The sequence below is a fragment of the Limanda limanda genome, chromosome 21 (genome assembly GCF_963576545.1).
Source record: "Limanda limanda chromosome 21, fLimLim1.1, whole genome shotgun sequence".
In the NCBI taxonomy this organism is placed as follows: domain Eukaryota; kingdom Metazoa; phylum Chordata; class Actinopteri; order Pleuronectiformes; family Pleuronectidae; genus Limanda; species Limanda limanda.
Window position 1 is genome coordinate 3,704,542 of NC_083656.1, and position 20,524 is coordinate 3,725,065.

A 20,524-nucleotide genomic window follows, 5' to 3' on the forward strand; every position below is an offset into this window, starting at 1 on the left:
ATTTGTATTCCTCCTGTAAACCGAAATTACTTGGAATCTGTCCAGTAATCCTGGATCTTTTATCATTGTTTGAAAATTGTTCTTAAGTTTGTTGTTAATTACTCCACTCATAGCAGAGAATGTTGTAATAAGAGGAATCATTTCTCTATTTGTGGTTTTTGTTCTTTATAGTTTTATAAACACAGTGTCTTAAAAATGATCTTGAATGTTTCGTATAGCACTAAACAGTATTTTGACTGCTGCTGTGAAATCTGAATTGCGTGTACAATATTCGTGTGTTCAATATATTAACAAATTCATCAAACTCCTCCTTAGAGTGGTGCCAAAGCCCCCAAATGTCATCTAAATATCTAAAAGTCGCCTTTTGGGGCATTTTGCCAGGGCTTTTTCTTTCCAATCTGCAATGAAAATATTGGCACAGGCGGATGCAAATTTTTTGCCCATCGCCCTGATCCGGCCTTTTGATGTTAGGATATTTTTTCATTATGTTTTTCACAGCCAATAGTCCCGCTTTGGTATCAATATTGGTCTATAAGCTGTCTATATCCATGGTGAAGAATAATGAATTTGGAAGGATTTGTAGGTTTTTAACAATGTCTGTAAAGTGATATCTTTAATATATGATGGGTGTTTTAGTGACAATGGATTGAGATAATAATCGATAACTTCTGCTGTTTGGTACGTTTCACTTCCACAGTCAGATACAATAGTCCTGCCTGGAGGCACTTCTAGTGGTACAGTCCATTCTTCTGGATCCTTATGAATTTTTGGGAGCATATAAAATCTCCTAGCCCTCCGTTGGCTCTCCCCTTTTAAATATTGTTTTGGTGTATTTATATATTTATTCTTGTGTAAATCATTTAAAACGCTGTGAACGACAGGTATGGTTTTTAAATATATGAGTTCGTTAAGCTTTTTGTAATATTTAGTATTCTCTAATAGCCTATGGGCCTCCATAACATATTGATCCCTTCCTAATATTACAACAACACTCCCCCTTGTCTTTCTCGTTTGGAGCTTTGTCAGGGCCTAGACATAATCATATTCTCACCAAAGTTTGCAGGAAATTCAAAACCCTAAAAATATTTTGAAATGGGCGTCGCAAAATGGCTCAACAGCGGCATCTAAGGAAAAGCCCCTCAGTTAGCTTTCACCGATCTTCACTAAAATCGGGACACATGTGTATCATGACCAGACGCACAAAAAAGTTCAGGTGCGTTGTGAAAATCACAACAGGAAGCATTTTGATTTAGTGGCCATTTTGGTCTAATTACACCTAATTTTTAAGCAAATAATTAAAAATGTAATAATTAAAGCAAACTAACAAATAATTATTTGCTTAATGAATCCTTTGAAGTGTTGTTTTATATAAAGGCTTTATATAATAGAACACGTGTTAGATTCCTTTGATGTCTTATATGCAAAAGGTGAGAGATTTATGCGATCTGAAGAGAGAAAAGAGTGTTTTTGACCTGAACAGATCTATTGTCTGTATTCAGTGATAGGGATAGCACCACCTACTGCCAAAAGGAGGTAAGCTTGGACTGTAATGCGTGATTAGTGGGCGTGGTCCAGCCTGTATTGCCTGAGATTTGATTATTCATTATCGGCTTCTTCAGTCAGGAATCATCGTTACCAAGTGTCTCTGCACATCACGTCTTTGTGTGAAAGATCAGTGGCCATTAAACCCAATCAAAACACTGGATTAACAGCCCATTATCCCACTATCAAGTCTGCCCATGAAAACATGTAAGAGCCAACAATGATCAGATTCCTCGCAACTTCCCTGATCGATCAATCAAACGGATTGACCGATCCAGATTAAATGGACAACATTAGTAGTTGCTCACTCTTGCTACATGCATCACTCAGGGAAATGATGTTCGGTTAAAAGGGATCTGAATGTTTTCTCCTTTAGTCAGATTTTGTTTCTCTCCTTGTTGTTAATGTTTCAGGAACATTGACAGAGTGGACGACCTGATGCAGGACAACACGGAGCAGCAGAAGCTGGCCAAGGAAACAAAGATGAGCAGCCGCGTGAGTGACTTTAAGACCAACATTCAAACACACAACAATAAAAAACTGCTGAACGTTAAACAAAACTGACCGGAGTCTGTTTTTAACGCGTGAAGTGACCAGAACCGGCCTGTGTGGCAGAACTACTTTTCATTCAAAACTTGGTCCGTAGCCCGGAAGTGGAAACCTTATGACCGGTCCGGCTGCGGCTAACAGCTGGTTTCAGCTTTAACTCAACATATCTAAACATGTCAGCCGAGTCACCTGCTTCTACTGGACAGGAAGGTGTAGCTGAGGGGTTTTACATGTGGCTGCACCAGTCTGAATCCATGGTGGAGGGGAGGGAGGAGGGAAGTGTCAGATAACAGCATGAAACGGCTCAACGTGAACAGGAGGACCAGTCAGATGAACTGGTAAAATAGCAGCTTTAAAAAATGTACATCATTCAAAATAGAGCTGCAGCGATCTGTTGATCAATTAGCTCAACAGCAACTATTTTGATCATTGATTAATTGTTGCTCCAGCTTCTCAAATAATTTGGACAACATAAGATTGAATACATAAAAGAAAAATATTTAATTTTTTAATATTCCACAGACTGAACAACTAGTTGAGAATTTTCTGTATTAATCTGTAATTTAAGCCGTCATTATCTGCAGCTCTATTTTGGATACTGTCTCTAGACATTTCCTGCTCAGTGAAGTCAATGTTTGCGTTATTTTCTCTGCTGTCTTTCCAGATAATGCAAGCGGCTCGATGCCCGACAGACGAACTGTCGTTGACCAACTGTGCCGTCATCAATGAGAAGGAGCCACAGTTTGAACAGTGAGTGGGATTTCCTCCTGATGCATGTAACAGTAACCATGGTGATACACTTTGGTATTTACCTTGTGCCCCAGTGTTTTAACACATTCAATTAAATAAGGAAACAGATAATGAAGGTGCATCTCAAAATCCTCGTCAGCAGAGGGCAGCATTGTTGTAATAGAACCTGAAGAGAGATGTGGTTCAAGTTTCGACCTTAACTGGGCAATTATTTGATCTAAGATCAAGAATTATTATTGACAGAGATCTCAGAGGAAGGACATGATGAAGAAATATAAACTTGTGATTGTTTCATGTTAAGCTTCCCTAGTTAAACAAGGCAACCACAACTTGTTCTGTACTTCTTATTTCCTTTTGTCTCCCACTTGTTCATCCCAACGCAGACACGTGGCCGTGCGCATTTTAAAACACAAGTTTGTGTTCAACTTGAAGAAGCATCCGAGTGTCAACTCCGGGACCATCGCCTTCAGTCTGCCACAGGTTGGGTTCATCGTTTCACAGAAATATGTTGTCAGTGATTTGTCACCTGAGGGAAGCTGTTCGATGCTGGGCTCAGACATTTAAACGAATAATATAAACTTTCCCTTATAACTTACATTTTTATTCAAGCAGTTCTTCAGAGATTCTTGCTCTCCTCATGAACTGTTTATATAAATGTCGACTTTGGGCCTGGAAACTGAAGCAATTGCAGAAGTGCCTAAAACCTGTATTCTCTTGAAATGACCAGCAGATGTCCACATATCCACAGTTTTTCTTTAAAAAGCACCTGTGAATATTAAAATGCTGCTGAAGGCAGAAATCGTCAGTTTTCACACTGAAATCACATTTTTCTTCTTAACCATGAATGCAGAAGTAAACCTTTGAGCTTTCTTGCTTTGTTGTTGCTGTGGATTCTTTGCATGGACGTCTCTGTTTGTCTGAATCTGTCTGTTATTGCTTTCTCCTCTTTCACTTTGCCTGTCTCTGCCTGCTCTGCCTCGTCTATAAACTTGGCAGCCACAACAGCACACAGGTACGACTGTAGCCTCCTCAAAACGGTCTTATTTTACACCAGGTGTTCATTGGATAACAATGATTGAGTTGCCCTCCGGGGACAAATAAAGTTGTTTTGAATTTGATAAACTCATACTTGGCCTGGGAGCGTTCAGTGGACATGTAATCTACAGCTCTGAGTAATGTTATTCCAATATAGACAAATGTTGTGAAATAAGACCCAAACTACAGAGGAACGTTGCACTGATGTCTCCCTGAAATGCGTAGTATGTTTATTTGTAGTTGTCCCTTGTCTGATATCTTTGCCTTATCGATGGCTGAATGGTAACAGAGTGTTTTTTCTTTTGCAATAATGTGTCGTAATAATGTGTTCTCTATTTCTTTATAGAGGAAGTGGGCAGGCCTATCGATTGGCCAAGAGGTTGAAGGTAAGGTTAGGTTTTACATCTCGATATTTTCTTGAATTGGGTCTGGAAAATGTCCAAACCCAATTTTCATGTCTGAAAACAGATAAACAGACTAATTTATCAGACTGGGTGGTCACATAATCAGACACATTTGAACATGCAGATGTAAATCAACAGAATTTGAATGCATTCATATTTGACATAAGTATTTTAAAGACAAGCTCACACAGTTGTGTTTTCAGTGGCCGTTATCAGCGCCTCATTAAAAAATCCAATAATTGGAGAAAAAGCTGAATATTCCTAAATGTAGAAGGAGTTGTAAAATACAAGAAATCAGAGCAGGAATATCCAGAATATCAGGACCTGCTGTGTCCAATGTGTGGAAGATGTCTTCAGAAATGATCAAGGTCATGATGTTGTTGTCTAAACTGTAAATTTCACTCCCTGTCTGTTTGGTTTCTCCACTTCCAGTAACAAACTACAAGTTTGACAAGTCCAAGCAGTGTATAAGCAGCATGACAGTGGAGATAGACTTCCTGCAGAAGAACGTGGACAGCAACCCGTACGACTCCGACAAGATGGCCGGCGAATTCCTCCAGCACTTCAACAACCAGGCTTTCTGCGTTGGCCAGCAGGTGCTCAGGGCTTTAAGGGGTTAACATTGTGCCAATGTCAAAGTTTAATTTGGTGGAATTAAAGACTTCAGATTTTGGAAGTGTCTTTTTTTAATAATAAATCCATCATATCAAATCCAACAAATGTTTTTAAATGTAAGTTTGTTAATGTCTTTCCTGTCCTCGTCTTCTTTTTTCTAGCTGGGGTTCAGCTTCTGTGATAAGCTGTTTGGCTTAGTGATAAAAGACATTGAGGCCATGGACTCCAGCATCCTGAGTGGAGAACAAGCCTCTGGCAAGGAGCCGAAGGTATCAGGGGAACACACACGTCCATTCTGTAGCATTACAGCTTTTTAATTTACACAATTTGTGTAAATCTTGACTCATCATCATCTTTTTTGTGTCTCTCCTCAGATTGAGATTGGTTTGTTGCTGGGAAACAGTCAGGTGATTTTTGAGAAGTCAGAAACCTCGTCCATGACTCTGATTGGTGAGTTCTGGAACCGAAATCACTCACTATTATACTAAAATAAACTTGTGAGAGACGAGTGAGACGTGAAAACAAAGTTGTGTCATGTGTAAGTTTCTCCAGGAGGGGGTGCAGTCTGACCACAGGAGTCTGACACTGTGAGGGAGTTAATTGTTCACAGACTAAATGTAATTATCTATTTTAAATGTAAACGTACGAGCCGAGCATCATCTTCATCTTTTCACTTACAATTTGAGGACGTCTTGCTCGTCTAGTGAGAGCTGCACGTCTCAGTTAAAAGTCACAGAGACAGAAATGAATAAAAGGCCTCAGATGAGACTCAATAGAAGCAGCAGGAAACAGAAACATCCTGGATTGAGAAGAAATGAAAGTTGTAGCAGACACTAAATATTGTCTATTTATTTATACACTTTAGTCGTGTCTCCTTGTGACTGTGGTAACTTACAGCTTATTACTTAACATTAACATTTCAAATGTTTCAGTGTAGGAAAACCCTAGGATAACCCTAACCCTAACGTGCTCTTTAGTTTCAAACTTTTATTCACTTAGTGTTTTTTGTGTCCTCCCTCCAGGAAAAGCCAAGACCCGAGAGTCTCGCCAGTCCATCATCAGCCCGGACTGGAATTTTGAGAAGATGGGCATTGGCGGCCTTGACAAGGAGTTCTCTGACATCTTCCGCAGAGCCTTCGCCTCCCGAGTCTTCCCAACAGACTTGGTCGAACAGATGGGTGAGGCCCCTCCCTTTCTTTCTGTCTGTCTTGCCATAACTTATTCATTTGTTTATGTCCCGTTCTTGTTAAACAAAACAAGTTTTAAACACATTCTACTGCAAAATGTTCCTTTATTATTAAGTGGAATTCAATAAGTGATTTAACATTATTTAGTGTTTAAAGATGAAATAAGCACGCCTTTTTGTTTCTCACTCAGAACTGAACCAAGATGGTGAACTGATTAGTAATAACTGCCAAAGATAATCACTGTTTTTACTTATTTTTCAGCTTGTGTTTAATCCGTAAATCAACATTATGGCAAACAAAACTTTTATTAATTCCTTTAAGAAATGTATCAGCAAACCTGAGAATCAGTAAAGAGCAGGCAAGGCAGCGTTCCTCTGTGCCGCCTCGACCGTGACTCAAATCTCTGGCATCCCCCTGACAGTGATCCCTGCACACACTCATTAATAGATCTTTGACAGCTGTCAGATTGTGATGATTCACTCTTCAAAGAGCTGCAGTTCATTTCTAATGAAAGCCATCAGCACAATAAAACAGCCTCCCTTCCCATACACTCGTGCACACAGCCACATCAGTCCTAATCCTTGATCCAGAACTCCTGTGAAAACCTGTTCTAACAACATCTGGATTTGGCGTATGCACACGTTGGTTTGAGTCGGCTCACTCACACCCTCCGTACCCACACTGCTCAGGGGCCTGTGGCAGTGTCCGGTGGCAGTGGCCTGTGGCAGTGACCTTTAGCCGGGTGGTTGTGTGCAGGACTTGGCCTTTGGCTGTGGCCAGCTGGCGGCTGTAATGAGATGGCTGCAGCTCGAGGAAAATATTGATTAAAAAAAAAACTGAAATTCATTGTAGACAAGAAAATTACCATTTGTGATAAAGATTTTCTTTTTCATTTCAGAAAATACAGTATGTTCAAGTTAAGCTCCTGTGACATGTTATTACATAACTAATACCAGTATTGAACCAGTGGAAAAAAGTTCTCACTTTCAGTCCTGCTTCAGAACTGCTGGAGCTTTATGATGAGTAGGAACATTTGCTGCCCCGGTGCTCAGTGTCTCTCCCTTGATCGTCTGTCTCCAGGCTGTAAGCATGTGAAGGGGATCCTGCTGTACGGACCCCCAGGCTGTGGTAAAACCATGATTGCACGACAGATTGGCAAGATGCTCAAGGCCCGGGAGCCGAAGATACTCAGTGCCTACAAAATCCTCAACAAGTACGCCGAGGAGACAAAGGCCAACGTCAGGAAGCTGTTTGCAGAGGCGAAGGAAGAACAGGAGAGGGTCAGGACCCTTTACAGTTTACAGTCACATGCACATGAGTGTTTATCCAGGTTTATACTGCAATCAATCTTTATGATGTTGACAAACTTGTAATTACAGCTTCCATATATGTAACCTCCGTTTCTAAGGGGTCAGCCCTATGTTCCCACATTTCTAAGGATTTTTTTTCACTGACAATTTAGAAAATTAGTCCCGATGTTCCCACAGCCCTATGTTCCCACATTTCTAGATTTTTCTAAAAATTAGGGTTAGGGTTAGGGTTAGCGGTGTTGAGCTCAAGAGAGTTTGGAAGCTAGCTAGCTCCTTCAAATCCCCAGCTACGGAATGGAGAACTACCAGGCAGGGGTAGAAATGTGGGAACTGTAGGAACATAGGGCTGTGGGAATATAGGCACGCTCCCGTTTCTACAACTTGGCTGAACTTATTATCGTCATGTGTTCTGCAATTATCCCCCTGGAATACAGAAAAGCATCTCATCAATCCAGACAAAAAGAAAAGTAATTTCTCCAGGAGTGGAGAGATCTGTCCTTTAAGTATATGCTGCTGTCATAGCTTTGATAAAGTTCTAGTGTGGGTGTGGGTGTGTGTGTGTTTGATGAATTGAAACCCAGCGGTGATGTGTTTGGACGGTGACGCACACTCACACACTCCATCCAGTGTTTAATAAGGACAGCTCCACACCTACGTCTGAGACTGACAGGACTGGAGATGGAGAGATAACCCCCACCCTGCAGCGCTCTTAGATTTTCCATCTGTCTCTCTGTCGACGGTCACTTCTGATTTTTAAGTCGCTATGAAAGAAAAACATTGACGGCGTCTTTTTTACGATGGATGAAAACAAAGTTTTTATCTGTTACACTGAATTTCTTGAATTTCTTACATCTGCATTCACAAATTCAAGGAACTGTTTTTGCTCAACACTGCCGTCATGTATCTCACTGCTGCTGTAAACACATGTTATCATGTTGCATATATTCAGTTTTATCTTTATCGTCCTCGTCTCTCTGCTGAGCAGCTCGGTTCCAACAGCGGTCTCCACATCATCATCCTTGATGACATTGATGCGATCTGTAGGCAGCATGGCAGAATGGCCGGCAGCACCGAAAGCGTGGTCGACCATCTGATGTCCAAGATCGACGGAGTGGAGCAGCTCAACAACATCCTGGTCATAGGTGCTCAACACACACACACACACACACACACACACACACACACACACACAGACACATAAACTCCCAGACTCTCTGATGTCATCTCTGAACATCTGCACTTATCTCCTATGTCTCATTCATCTTCTTCCCTCTGCTTTCCCTTCTTTTTCCCGATCTATCCATCTGCTCCTGCCTCAGGGACGACCAACAGGCTGGACTTCATAGATGATGCCTTATTGAGGCCAGGAAGACTGGTCAAGATGGAGATTGGTGAGAAAAGAACCACAATTGCAATATGTAGGCACCTGTGTCGGGATATTTTATTGTTTTATATACAACAGGAGGATTCATCATCCATCTTTATTTTACAGTCTATGATCAAGACAGGCAACATAAATGACCTGATGCACCAATTCAAGTAAAATGTTGCAATTAAACTTCCATTATCTTCTTCTGTCAGGGTTACCGGATGAAAAGGGCCGAAGTCAGATCCTTCACATCCACACAGCGACAATGCGTCAGAACCAGCTGCTGGCTGACGACGTGAACTTTAAGGAACTGGCCGAGCAGACCAAGAACTTCACCGGTGCTGAACTGGAGGGTCTGGTCAGGGCTGCACAGTCCTATGCCGGAGAGAGATATCATACGGTCAGAATCCCCAAGAGACATTTTCTGTATCATGACTCACATTTATACTGAATGTTTAATTTATGTCCATGTTCACTTTGTGTGAGTGGGAATTCTAAGTTTGGGGTTTAAAGTGTTTTCAAAAAAAACATTTTTAGTGTTAAGTGATAAGGGTTTTATTAGGTGCATAGTTTTAAATTCAACACAACTCAGCAGCACACACAGATAAGGTGCTCTCACACACTCACAGACACCAACACAAAGCTGCAGATATTATAGGGTGATGATGAATAACAGACAAGGGGCCTTACACATGTCTGGTGACATTTTACTTCACTCGTCTCAGCACTGATTCTTCCCGGCCTCCTTCTCTCTGTTTGACCTTTCTGCTCCGAGGGAGCACGTTGTCTTCATGTAATGGAGCAACACTTCATGTAATGGATCTCACTAGTGGGGGGCACAGAGTTTATCCAGTGATGATGGGACCCATTATTTGCTTCATGTGTTTAGGCCGTTGAGAGTGGGGAGGAAGAGACCGAGGCGTTCAAGAAGCTGAAGGTCACCCGGCTGGACCTCCTCATGGCGCTGAATCATGACATCAAACCTGTAAGTTTCCTCTACATGTCTCTTTTTTTTCCTCATCTTCCATTTTTGTGTCACAGAGGTTTTTTGAAATAAATTATCATAATACAAAAACACATCGAATTAATATGAAAATAATGCCCCTTTTATTAAAGCTAGTACAGCAAATACACAAATGTTCATCGCTTTTTACCTATAAATGCCCAGATGTCCACATTTCCAACATCTCCAGTGGGGAGCAGCTGGTGGAGGCTCTGGAGGTAACGAGACAAACTGTACACACACCAAAACAGAAGCAGGCGCAAAACACACACCGACACGTGCCCACGCTGAACACTTGCTGATGCTGTTCAGACCGGGCAACAGTACTTTAGTTTTAATCCTTTTAAATGTGCAAATTTCTAAATGCATTTCCCTATTGAATTAATGAATTCACAGGTTTAAGTGCCCCCTCTCTCTTTGCCCCCTCCCCACAGCTGCAGAGCAGTTTCCAGGAGAAGGAGCGGGCTATTATAAAACCAGCCACAAGCAGAGATGAATCTGTGAGTGGGGGCTTGGTCATATAGTGAAGCTAGTTAGTGCTAGTGAGGAATCACGCTGTATTTAAAAATGGACCCTGGTCCCAAAAGTGAAGCCAATGCGTAAGTCCCAGAAACACACGTTCTCTGACCAGAAGATGGCGACTCCACTGGTTTTACAATATGTTTTTACAGAAATCCAGTTTGTTATTGTCCAACGGTACGAGTTCACGTCAAGAGTTCACCAAAGTTGAGTTTGAACTCGAGCCCCGATGCAGAATTTGCTCCGTGATCGTGAATGAATCCACAGATTCCACTGAAATGAAATGTTATGGTTTAAGATGTGACCAGGTCTTTAGTTTTGTGATTTTCCTCTGTGATGTCGTAGAAATTCTGTCTACGAGTAGTGGAAACCGCTCTGCTGTGGTTTGGCGTCTTAAAGATCTTTAAAAACATCCTGGATCGCGTTTCATTGTCTCCAAACTACATGTCCCTGCAAAAACACGCCACTGCCATCAGAGTCGCTCCGTGTTTGTTGCATCGCATTGTTTTTAATCTGTTTCTTCAGAATCATGGAAACAGGATTTTCATACTTTTTAGATAAATCTTATCTGGGGCCCGAGCGTAACCAACTTCCGATTGTTTTGTTTAGAGCGGACGTTTCTCATCCATTCCTCCCGTGGCAGGATCTTTCTGTTCTGGTCGCTGCAGAAATTGACCTAAGTCTCACTCCCTGCCTGGTGTTAATTTCTCCTGCTGACTGCGTGTCTGTGGGATGTTGACGATGTGTACGGCCTGGTTGTTGGGCCTGGATGCTTTGTAATTGCTGTGGTATGCACCTATGTGGCCATGTTTTGCACCCTGCAGCCCACACTCTCACACACACACACACACAGACACACACTCACACACCATCCCAAGCCCAAAGAAGTATGAAGTATGTGTTTGCCGAGACATGTTGCACAACTACGCACATACACATCCACAGTGAGTCTCCTGGTTTTCTCTCTGTCGTCTCTCCTCTCATTCCGATGTCTCTTCCCTGCTCTCACTTCTTAGTTCTCGTCGCTACAGGTGCTTCCAGACGCTCTGTAAGTTATTGCACAGGTTGCCATTAAGTTGACTTCCTCTCCGCTCCTCCTGTTTGTTCAAACTGAAGCATGAACTCCAAGACTTTTGGGCTCAGATGTTTCAACACCTTTACGTCTGGATACTCGGTTAAACCATCGATTGTTCTGAAGGAAAACAAGACCTGTTGGGAAATGTGAGGTTATTTTCCCGTGTTCGTACTGAGACGCAATGTTTCTGTCTTTCAGAGGTTTGCCGCCTACAGTTTGAACAAGACCCTGTTGAATGATGAAGAAGAAGAAGAAGAAGAAGAAGAAGAAGTAGAAGAGTAAGTAGTAAAGACTGGACCTTTAATGAGCGTCTGTTCTGATCCTGGAGCAGCGCTGGTTATAATTATGCAGCGACAGCACATCGCTAAGACAATGAACGGAGCAGAAAACATGAATCGATTATGTTATGTCCCTGTATCGATGCCACCCAAACCCACCACCACCTCCACCATCCTTCTGCACCCAGACACTTCTTTAATTGAAATTGTTTGGTGTTCTAATCCTCAGCTTACTCTTAAATTAATGGACTCCATGCGTCAGCCTTTTCCAGCGGGGCCATCATCCGAGCCCGGCTGGGTCACAAGTCCACCTCTGCCATTGGAGAAAATCTGCCCCAGCACCGTCCAGCTCATCCACAGGCCAAACCAGTGCCTGTCATGTTCTGTCATTTCCGTTTGTTTATTTCAGTCTCTAAGTGTTTTCTGTTTTAGTAAATCTCTGTTGTGTGTGTTCTAGTTGTTTTCATGTCTGCACACTCGGTTTCTGTTTCCTGTCTTATTGTTATTGTCTTATTGTAGTCTCTGTTCCTTGTGTGTTGTTTCCATCTTCACTTCCTGTCTTTGATTGTCAGCCTGCCCTCATGTGTTACACCTGTGTTCAATTGCCTCTGCCTTCCCTGTGTATTTAAGCCTCTGTCTTCCCTTTGTCCTCTGTCGGATCGTTTGTTCATCTACCCCCCTGTCTTCCATGTTGCTGTCCTTATCTCCTGAGCTTCTCCTTGGAATCCCAACGTAAGCTTCGTTGTGTTTTGTTTGTTACCTGTTAATGTTTTGTTTGTAAGTTAAGTTACTTCTTTTATTAAATTACCCTTTTATTTTTAAATCTCTGCATCTGGGTCCATCATCTTCATCCAAACCGTAACAGTGCCATTGACCTGAGAACCATTACAGGCCACTCGTGTTTTTATATTCTCAAGTAGCATTTTATTTAATTTGCTGAATATATTCAGGTACTTTACTCTTGCGATTTACAGATGCCGTTGTAAACAATTTCCATATTTATCAGTTTTTTGTTTTGCTGATTTAATGCATGATATTTAAGCTTTGTTAAATTGGGTCTGGAGCCTTTAACTTCTCTTTTTAATCTGTTATTTGTATCAAGTCCAGGCCAGTACTTCAACCCATGCACATGATCCTGTGCTGTTTGATCAGTCTTTTTTAATAATTTGCACATTTAATAAATTGTATATTTCTGCAATCATCAGCCTCCCGTCCCGTTATTCTGGATGTATGTGGTGAACCCAATTGGCATTCAACTGTCACCCTAAACCAATTTGACCACTACACAACAATGAAACAAAGTTGAAGATTTTTTTTTATTTTTAATAGATTTCTAAGTACAGAACAAGTCAAATCTCAGCTCTGAATGAACATTATTAACAACTTAAGCTAAATATCCAATAAATCGTGGTACTCTACAGAAAACACTTTAAGTCATAATCTTTATTCAATCTATTAGGTGACAGGGTTTTCTGTCTGTGAATCAAATAGTGTTCCCTCCTCTCCCGGGAAAGTAAAAAATCCAAGTGTAGAGGTATTAGAATAATAGTGATAAATAATAGTGCATCCCAACAAAAATCCCTCTGCTTTTGCTTATGATTGGTTAATTGTATTGGGTGTTTGATATGTGTTTGGCGCCCTCTACTGGTCGCAGGTGGGCACTGATTTATTTACACGGTTCTGGTCAGAATGTTCTGGAGCTGGCTGAGAGAGGTACGTACTTTGAAATGCGCGACACTAATGTGTAAAGTTCTAAGTTGAAGTTATCTGTAAGTTGTTTAGAAGGTTTCATGTGTAATTTAAGATTAAAGCAGTCGAGTTGTTTAATTAATTTATGGATCATTTTAATTTGTCAGTTAGTTCAGAGTGTTTCAGCCAGCTAGCAAACACGTGTTCTGTCTCTGTGCAGGTGCGTTGGTGGTCGCCATTTTGTGTCCTGAAGAATACCTGTTGAACCTTGTATTCTTTTATGTTAGCCATGTGACCAACGAAGTGCTCTGTTTTGCTGAAATTCTGAACAGGTATGTTTTGTTGTATAGGACTCTTGTTATTATATTTATACTCTTGCTAAAATGTGATTTTTTTTTTTGTTTTTTGTTTTTTTATTTATTTTTTTGGTGATGTGTGACTGTATTGAGAATGTTCTGGAGCTGGAACTGTAGCCTCCTCAAAAAGGTCTTATTTAACACCAGGTGTTCATTGAATAACAATGATTGAGTTGCCCTCCGGGGACAAATAAAGTTGTTTTGAATTTGATAAACTCAAACTTGGCCTGGGAGCGTTCAGTGGACATGTAAACTACAGCTCTGAGTAATGTTTTTCCAATATAGACAAATGTGAAATAAGACCCAAACTGTAGAGGAACGTTGCACTGATGTCTCCCTGAAATGCGTAGTATGTTTATTTGTGCTTGTAGTTGTCCCTTGTCTGATATCTTTGCCTTATCGATGGCTGAATGGTAACAGAGTGTTTTTTTCTTTTGCAACAATGTGTCTTAATAATGTTTTCTCTATTTCTTTACAGAGATTACCTGAGGGGCCGTCCAAATAAATAGACGTAAGGTTAATTTTTTTTTCAGCTCAGGGTTCCATGGCCTCAATGTCTTTTATCCCTTAGCTGAACAGCTTATCACAGAAACTGAACCCCAGCTAGAAAAGGGGAGATGAGGACAGGAAAGATGTTTTATTCAGAGACAGAAATTAATAAAAGGCCTCAGATGGGACTCAATAAAAGCATTCGTGTCTCCTTGTGACTGTGGTAACTTACAGCTCATTACTTAACTTTGACATTTCAAATGTTTGTTTGAATTAATTTGGTGATTTTCAGTGTAGAAGGACGTGCTCTTTGGTTTCAAACTTTTATTCACTTATTTTGTGAAAGGCCTTTCAGCGAAAGCCGAGACCGGAGAGTCGAGCCAGGCTGTCGACCCTTTGCCAGACTTGACCGTTGGGAATATGGCCATTGGCGGCCTAGATGAGGTGCTGAAGGAGATTGAGCGCAGAGCCTTCGTCTCCCGAAAACTCTAAAAAAACCGGTGAAAAAGATGGGTCCCTCCCCGATTTCTTTCTGTCCATCGCGCCATAACTTATTCATTTGTTTATGTTTTGTTTCTCACTCAGAACTGAATCCATGATGGTGAACTGATGCCAAAGATAATCACTGTTTTTACTTATTGTTCAGCTTGTGTTTAATCCGTAAATCAACATAATGGCAAACAAAACTTTTATTAATTCCTCTGTGCCGCCTCGACCGTGACTCAAAACTCTGGCATCCCCCTGACAGTGATCCCTGCACACAGGCATTAATAGATCTTTGACAGCTGTCAGATTGTGATGATTCACTCTTCAAAGAGCTGCAGTTCATTTCTAATGAAAGCCATCAGCACAATAAAACAGCCTCCCTTCCCATACACATGCGCACACAGCCACATCAGTCCTAATCCTTGATCCAGAACTCCTGTGAAAACCTGTTCTGACAACATCTGGACTTGGCGTATGCACACGTTGGTTTGAGTCGGCTCACTCACACCCTCCGTACCCACACTGCTCAGGGGCCTGTGGCAGTGTTCGGTGGTGTGCGAGCTGACCTTTAGCCGGTTGGTTGTGTGCACTTGAATATTGATCCAAAAAAACTGAAATTCACCCTTGATCGTCTGTTTCCAGGTATGAAGCATGTGAAGGGGGTCCTGCTCTACGGACCCCCAGGCTGTGGGAAGACCTCAATCGCCAGGGAAATCGGCAGGAGACATGACATAAAAAATGTCAAGTTCATCAACGGCCCCGAAATCCTGAACAAGTGGGTCGGAGGCCAACGTGCGTCAGTTATTTGCAGAGGCTGAGAAGGAGCAGCAGAGGGTGAGGACCCTTTACAGTTTACATGCACATGAGTGTTTATCCTGGTTTTTACTGCGATCAATCTTTATTATTAGACAAATAATGTTGAAAAACGTGTAATTGCAGCTTCCATACATGTAACCTGTGTTTCTACAACTTGCCTGAACGTATTATCGTCATGTGTTCTGCAATTATCCCCCTGGAATACAGAGAAGCATCTCATCAATCAAAATAAAAAGAAAAGTAATTTCTCCAGGAGTGGAGAGATCTGTCCTTTAAGTAGATGCTGCTGTAATAGCATTGATAAAGTTCTAGTGTGTGTGTGTCAGTTATGAATTGAAACCCAGCAGTGATGTGATTGGACGGTGAGACACTCTTCACCACCTAATGAGGGGCTGGGTTGTCTTTGACCTCCTATTAGACCTCCCTCTAAAACACACTCACACACACTCCATCCAGTGTGTAATAAGGACAGCTCCACACCTACGTCTGAGACTGACAGGACTGGAGATGGAGAGATAACCCCCCAACCTGCAGCGCTCTTAGATTGTCCATCTGTCTCTCTGTCGACGGTCATTTCTGATTTTTCAGTCTCTGAAAGAAAAACATTGACGGCGTCTTTTTTACGATGGATGAAAACAATGTTTTTATCTGTTACACTGAATTTCTTACATCTTCATTCACAAATTCAAGGAACTGTTGCTCAACACTGCCGTCATGTATCTCACTGCTGCTGTAAACACATGTTATCATGTTGCATATATTCACTATTATCTTTATCATCCTCGTCTCTCTGCTGAGCAGCTCGGTGCAAGCAGCGACCTCTACCTCATCTTCGATGCGATCTGTAGGAAGCGCAGCATGGCCAGCAGCAACAGCGAGGCAAGAGAAAGTGTGGTCAACCAGCTGCTGGCCAAGATGGACGGACTACATCAGCTACACAACATCCTGGTCATAGGTGCTCAACAAACACACACACACAGACTCTCTGTCATCTGCACTTATCTCCTCTGTCTCATTCGTCTTCTTCCCTCTGCTTTCCCTTTTTCCCGATCTGTCCATCTGCTCCTGCCTCAGGGACGACCAACAGGATGGATAAAATGGACAAGGCCTTTTTAAGGCCAGGCCGTTTTGAGGTCCAAATAGAGATTGGTGAGAAAAGAACCACAATTTTAAGATGGCAGCATCAGTATCGGGATATTTTTTCTTTGATGTACAACAGGAGGATTCATCATCCATCTTTATTTACAGTCTATGATCTACACGGGCAACATAATTTACCTAATGCACCGATTCAAGTACAATTTTGCAAATAAACTTACATCATCGTCTTCTGTCAGGGTTACCGGATGAAAAGGCCCGAGGAGAGATCCTCAACATCCACCTAGCGCTGATGCGGGAGAACCAGCTGTTGCACAACAACGTGGCTGTTGAGGAACTGGCCATGAAGACCAAGAACTTCACTTCTGCCGAACTGGAGGGTCTGATTATGGCTGCCCAGTCCAGAGCGGTAAGGCAATATCTAACGTTCAGAATCCTCAAAGACATCTTCTGTATCATGACTCACCTTTATACTTAATGTTTAATTTATGTCCATGTTCACTTTGTGTGACTGGGAATTTTTAAGTGTGGGCTTTAAAGTGTTTTTTTTTTTTTAAAAGGTTGTAGTGTTAAGTGATACGTTTTTTTATCAGGTGCATAGTTTTAATTTCAACACAACTCGGCAGCACACACAGATAAGGTGCTCTCTCACACACACACACACCAGCAGATAGTATAGGGTGATGATGAATAACAGACAAGGGGCACATGTCTGGTGACGTTTTACTTCACTCGTCTCAGCACTGATTCTTCCCGGCCTCCTTCTCTCTGTTTGACCTTTCTGCTCCGAGGGAGCACACTGTCTCCTGACACGCAATCGTCTACACACAGTGCAATCTCAACATGCAACACTTCATGTAATGGAATTCACTAGTGGGGGCACAGAGTTTATCCAGTGATGATGGAACCCATTATTTGCTTCATGTGTTTGGGCCGTTAAGAGTGGGGAGGAAGACCAAGGCGTTAAATAAGCTGAAGGTCACCAAGCTGGACTTCATCGCGGAGCTGAAGAGCGACATCCAACCTGTAAGTTTCTCAACACATACACAAACAAAACAAAATATTGTAATAGAAAAACAAATCGAACAAATATGAAAATAACGCCTCTTTTAATAAAGCAAATACACAAATGTTCATCGCTATTTACCTACAAATGCCCAGAAGTTCAACTTGGATCGAATCAGAAACTCCAGACTGCCTAAATAGATAAGTTAGTGAAGTAAGAAGTTTGTGTTCACCAGGGTGTCAGGTTCCACAAACGCCAGTTAGTGTGTGTTCGTGAGTTTTTTGAGAACTTAAATTAACAACATGTCTTCCTCTCCTCCAGGCATTTGGTACCAGCCGGGAGGTTTTAGACCGGTACCTTGGGGGCGGAATTCTCATGTTGGGCGACCGGCCGGAGGAGGTTTTGGAGGAAGGGAAGCTCGTCGTTACCCAAATAAAGAGCTGTGTTCACACGCCCCTCCTCTCCGTGCTCCTGGACGGTAGAACGCGTGAACATGAGCACACACATCCTCAGTCAATGTTCAGCAGTTTAACACAAACTGATCTGCAGAATGTCCTATTTTATTTGATCGTTCACAGGTCCACCTAACAGCGGAAAAACTGCTCTGGCAGTTGAGATCGCAAAATTCTCTGAGTCCAATCATGTTTGTCTCCCCCGACAACATGATTGGACTCTCAGAGATCGCAAAATGCCAGGCCATAGAAGAGGTAACACTCGACACCTGTATATTTTTAATATGTTGTCCTGAAAGTCCTGAAAGAAATGTCTTGAAAAGTTCAGGGGTTATTTAAAAAGTGGGAGTCGTGAAAAGGCCACAGACTAATATCTTGCGTAAGTTTTTTTTTATATAGAAACAGCTTTGAAATCAGACCTAACAAATATTTACTAAAACCATTACTTTTCGTGCGTCCTGATACATAATTCTAGTTGTGTTGGTTTGATTTAGACCTGATTGAACTTTTATTTGTCTGTGATAGATTTTTCAAGATGCCTACAGGTGCCAGATGTGCTGTGTGGTCGTGGACAACATCGAACGCTTGTTGGGTAAGTGTAAAAACACATTTCATATTCTACTACCAATTACATCTACAGTACTTTATCTTGTCCAGGTGGAAGATAATGATTTATTGTTAATATGTGTCATCAGACTATGTCCCACTCTGTCCTCAATTCTCCAACCTTGTCTTCCAAGCTCTGCGGCTGCTGGTGAAGAAAACTCCTCCTAAGGTAATAGACTCTTGTTTTCTACCCTCTGTGGCGTTGCTAGTCCTCAGGTGGCAGAAAGAGGGCAGCAGATCATGAGGATGCCAATGCAAAGTCCTGTGAGGAATTGTTGGAGGTCTCTGGCTGCGACTGGCATGTGTGAGCGACTGTGTGAGTGTACGGTTATTAGCCAGTGTTTTGGTCCAGGCCTGTTGTGCTCCGAGTGAATGGTGGTGGTGGAGACCCATTTCTCATAGTCTCTTTGGTTGTAGCTTGTGTGTCTGTTGTTGATGGGTTTGTTTCAACACCTTTACTTCAGGGTACTCGGTTAAACCAATAATTGTTCTGAAGGAAAACAAGACCTGTTGGGAAATGTGAGGTTATTTTCCCGTGTGCATGTTCGTACTGAGACTTAATGTTTCTGTCTTTCAGATGTTTGACGCCTACAGTTTAAACAAGACCCCCTGAACTTGTTGAACGATGAAGAAGAGCTGCGAACACAATGCCCAACACCCTCCCACTCCCCCCCCACCACCACCCCAACCCACCACCATCCTTCTGCCCCTCCCTGACCCCCTAACAGACACTTCTTTTATATTCTCAAGCAAATAAACTAAATGTAGTAGATGTCTTAAACTGTGGTTCTGTGTGTTTCTTCAGTGGTAACAGGGTTAATTAGTGGTGACAAGTAGAAACACACATTTCTTATATCATTTATCTCGACTGCACCTCTGTGCTCGTGTTAAAATAAACTTCACAGTGTGTGGATGCTGACACCTGCTGGTGAAACACAATCGCACGCTCCTGATTTGTCATTCATGAAACTGAACCCAGTATGGATGATGTCATGAGCCTGTGTTGTGATAACTACAGCTGCAGCCAGTGATTGATTCTGATACTTTGGAGAGTTTATCAGTAAAATTTAATTATTGTGATAAATGTGCAAAATGTGGTTCCAGAGTCCAAAGTGATGCTTTGACAAACACTTTTTGTGATATGGAAGAGTATGGATTTTCTCTTTAAAATTATACAAAAGGAAAATAGCAGGACAATCTTTGTATTTAAATCCTTGTACTGTTCTGCTATGAGGAGCAGAATGTGAATCTTCTACTCTTATACAATGAATTTTCACTTTGGAATTATATAAAACAGGAGAAAGCAAATGAATCTTTATGAAATGTGGAGCTGCTTATGTTCAATGATGTTTGTACATTCAATATTATAATTGTGTTTAGTTAATCAATTGTGATTGACTGATTGGATTTTAATGGGTCAAGATTAAACTGATGTAATTCCAACACAGGGCTGTAACACCGAAGCCCTCAGCCAGCAACACTGAATTATTCCATATATCTGCTACAAAAAAGACTAAACTGCTTCGATTTCCTCCAGATTTTCTTTTAAAGCTGCTGTTGTGGTTTTATGAGCCATTAAAGCTGCATTAGCCTGAGAGTAACGTGCACGCTCTCCCTCCAACACACTGTAAATGTCAAACAAGCATAAAACCCCTGTAAGACTCGATAGCTACAAGTTTCTGAATCGTCGACTGTGCCTCCGAACGACACATTCTTTGCTGATGACACATAAAAAATAACTGACACTGGACTCGCAGCTGCGGACGCCGGAGCAGATTACAACATGAAATGCATCTCATCATTAAAAGCCTTTTATTACTGGCATGGGCCTTGCTAACGGAATCACATTGGGTCTGACAACCGCAGCGTCGATGACCCGTGGGCATTCGC

At 41.8% G+C, this 20,524-nt stretch overlaps 1 pseudogene; it reads left to right on the forward strand.

The window, feature by feature from the left end:
• The first annotated feature begins 2,722 nt into the window (after positions 1-2,722).
• On the forward strand, positions 2,723-19,269 carry LOC133028171 (vesicle-fusing ATPase-like; annotated as a pseudogene).
• The last annotated feature ends 1,255 nt before the right edge of the window (positions 19,270-20,524 follow it).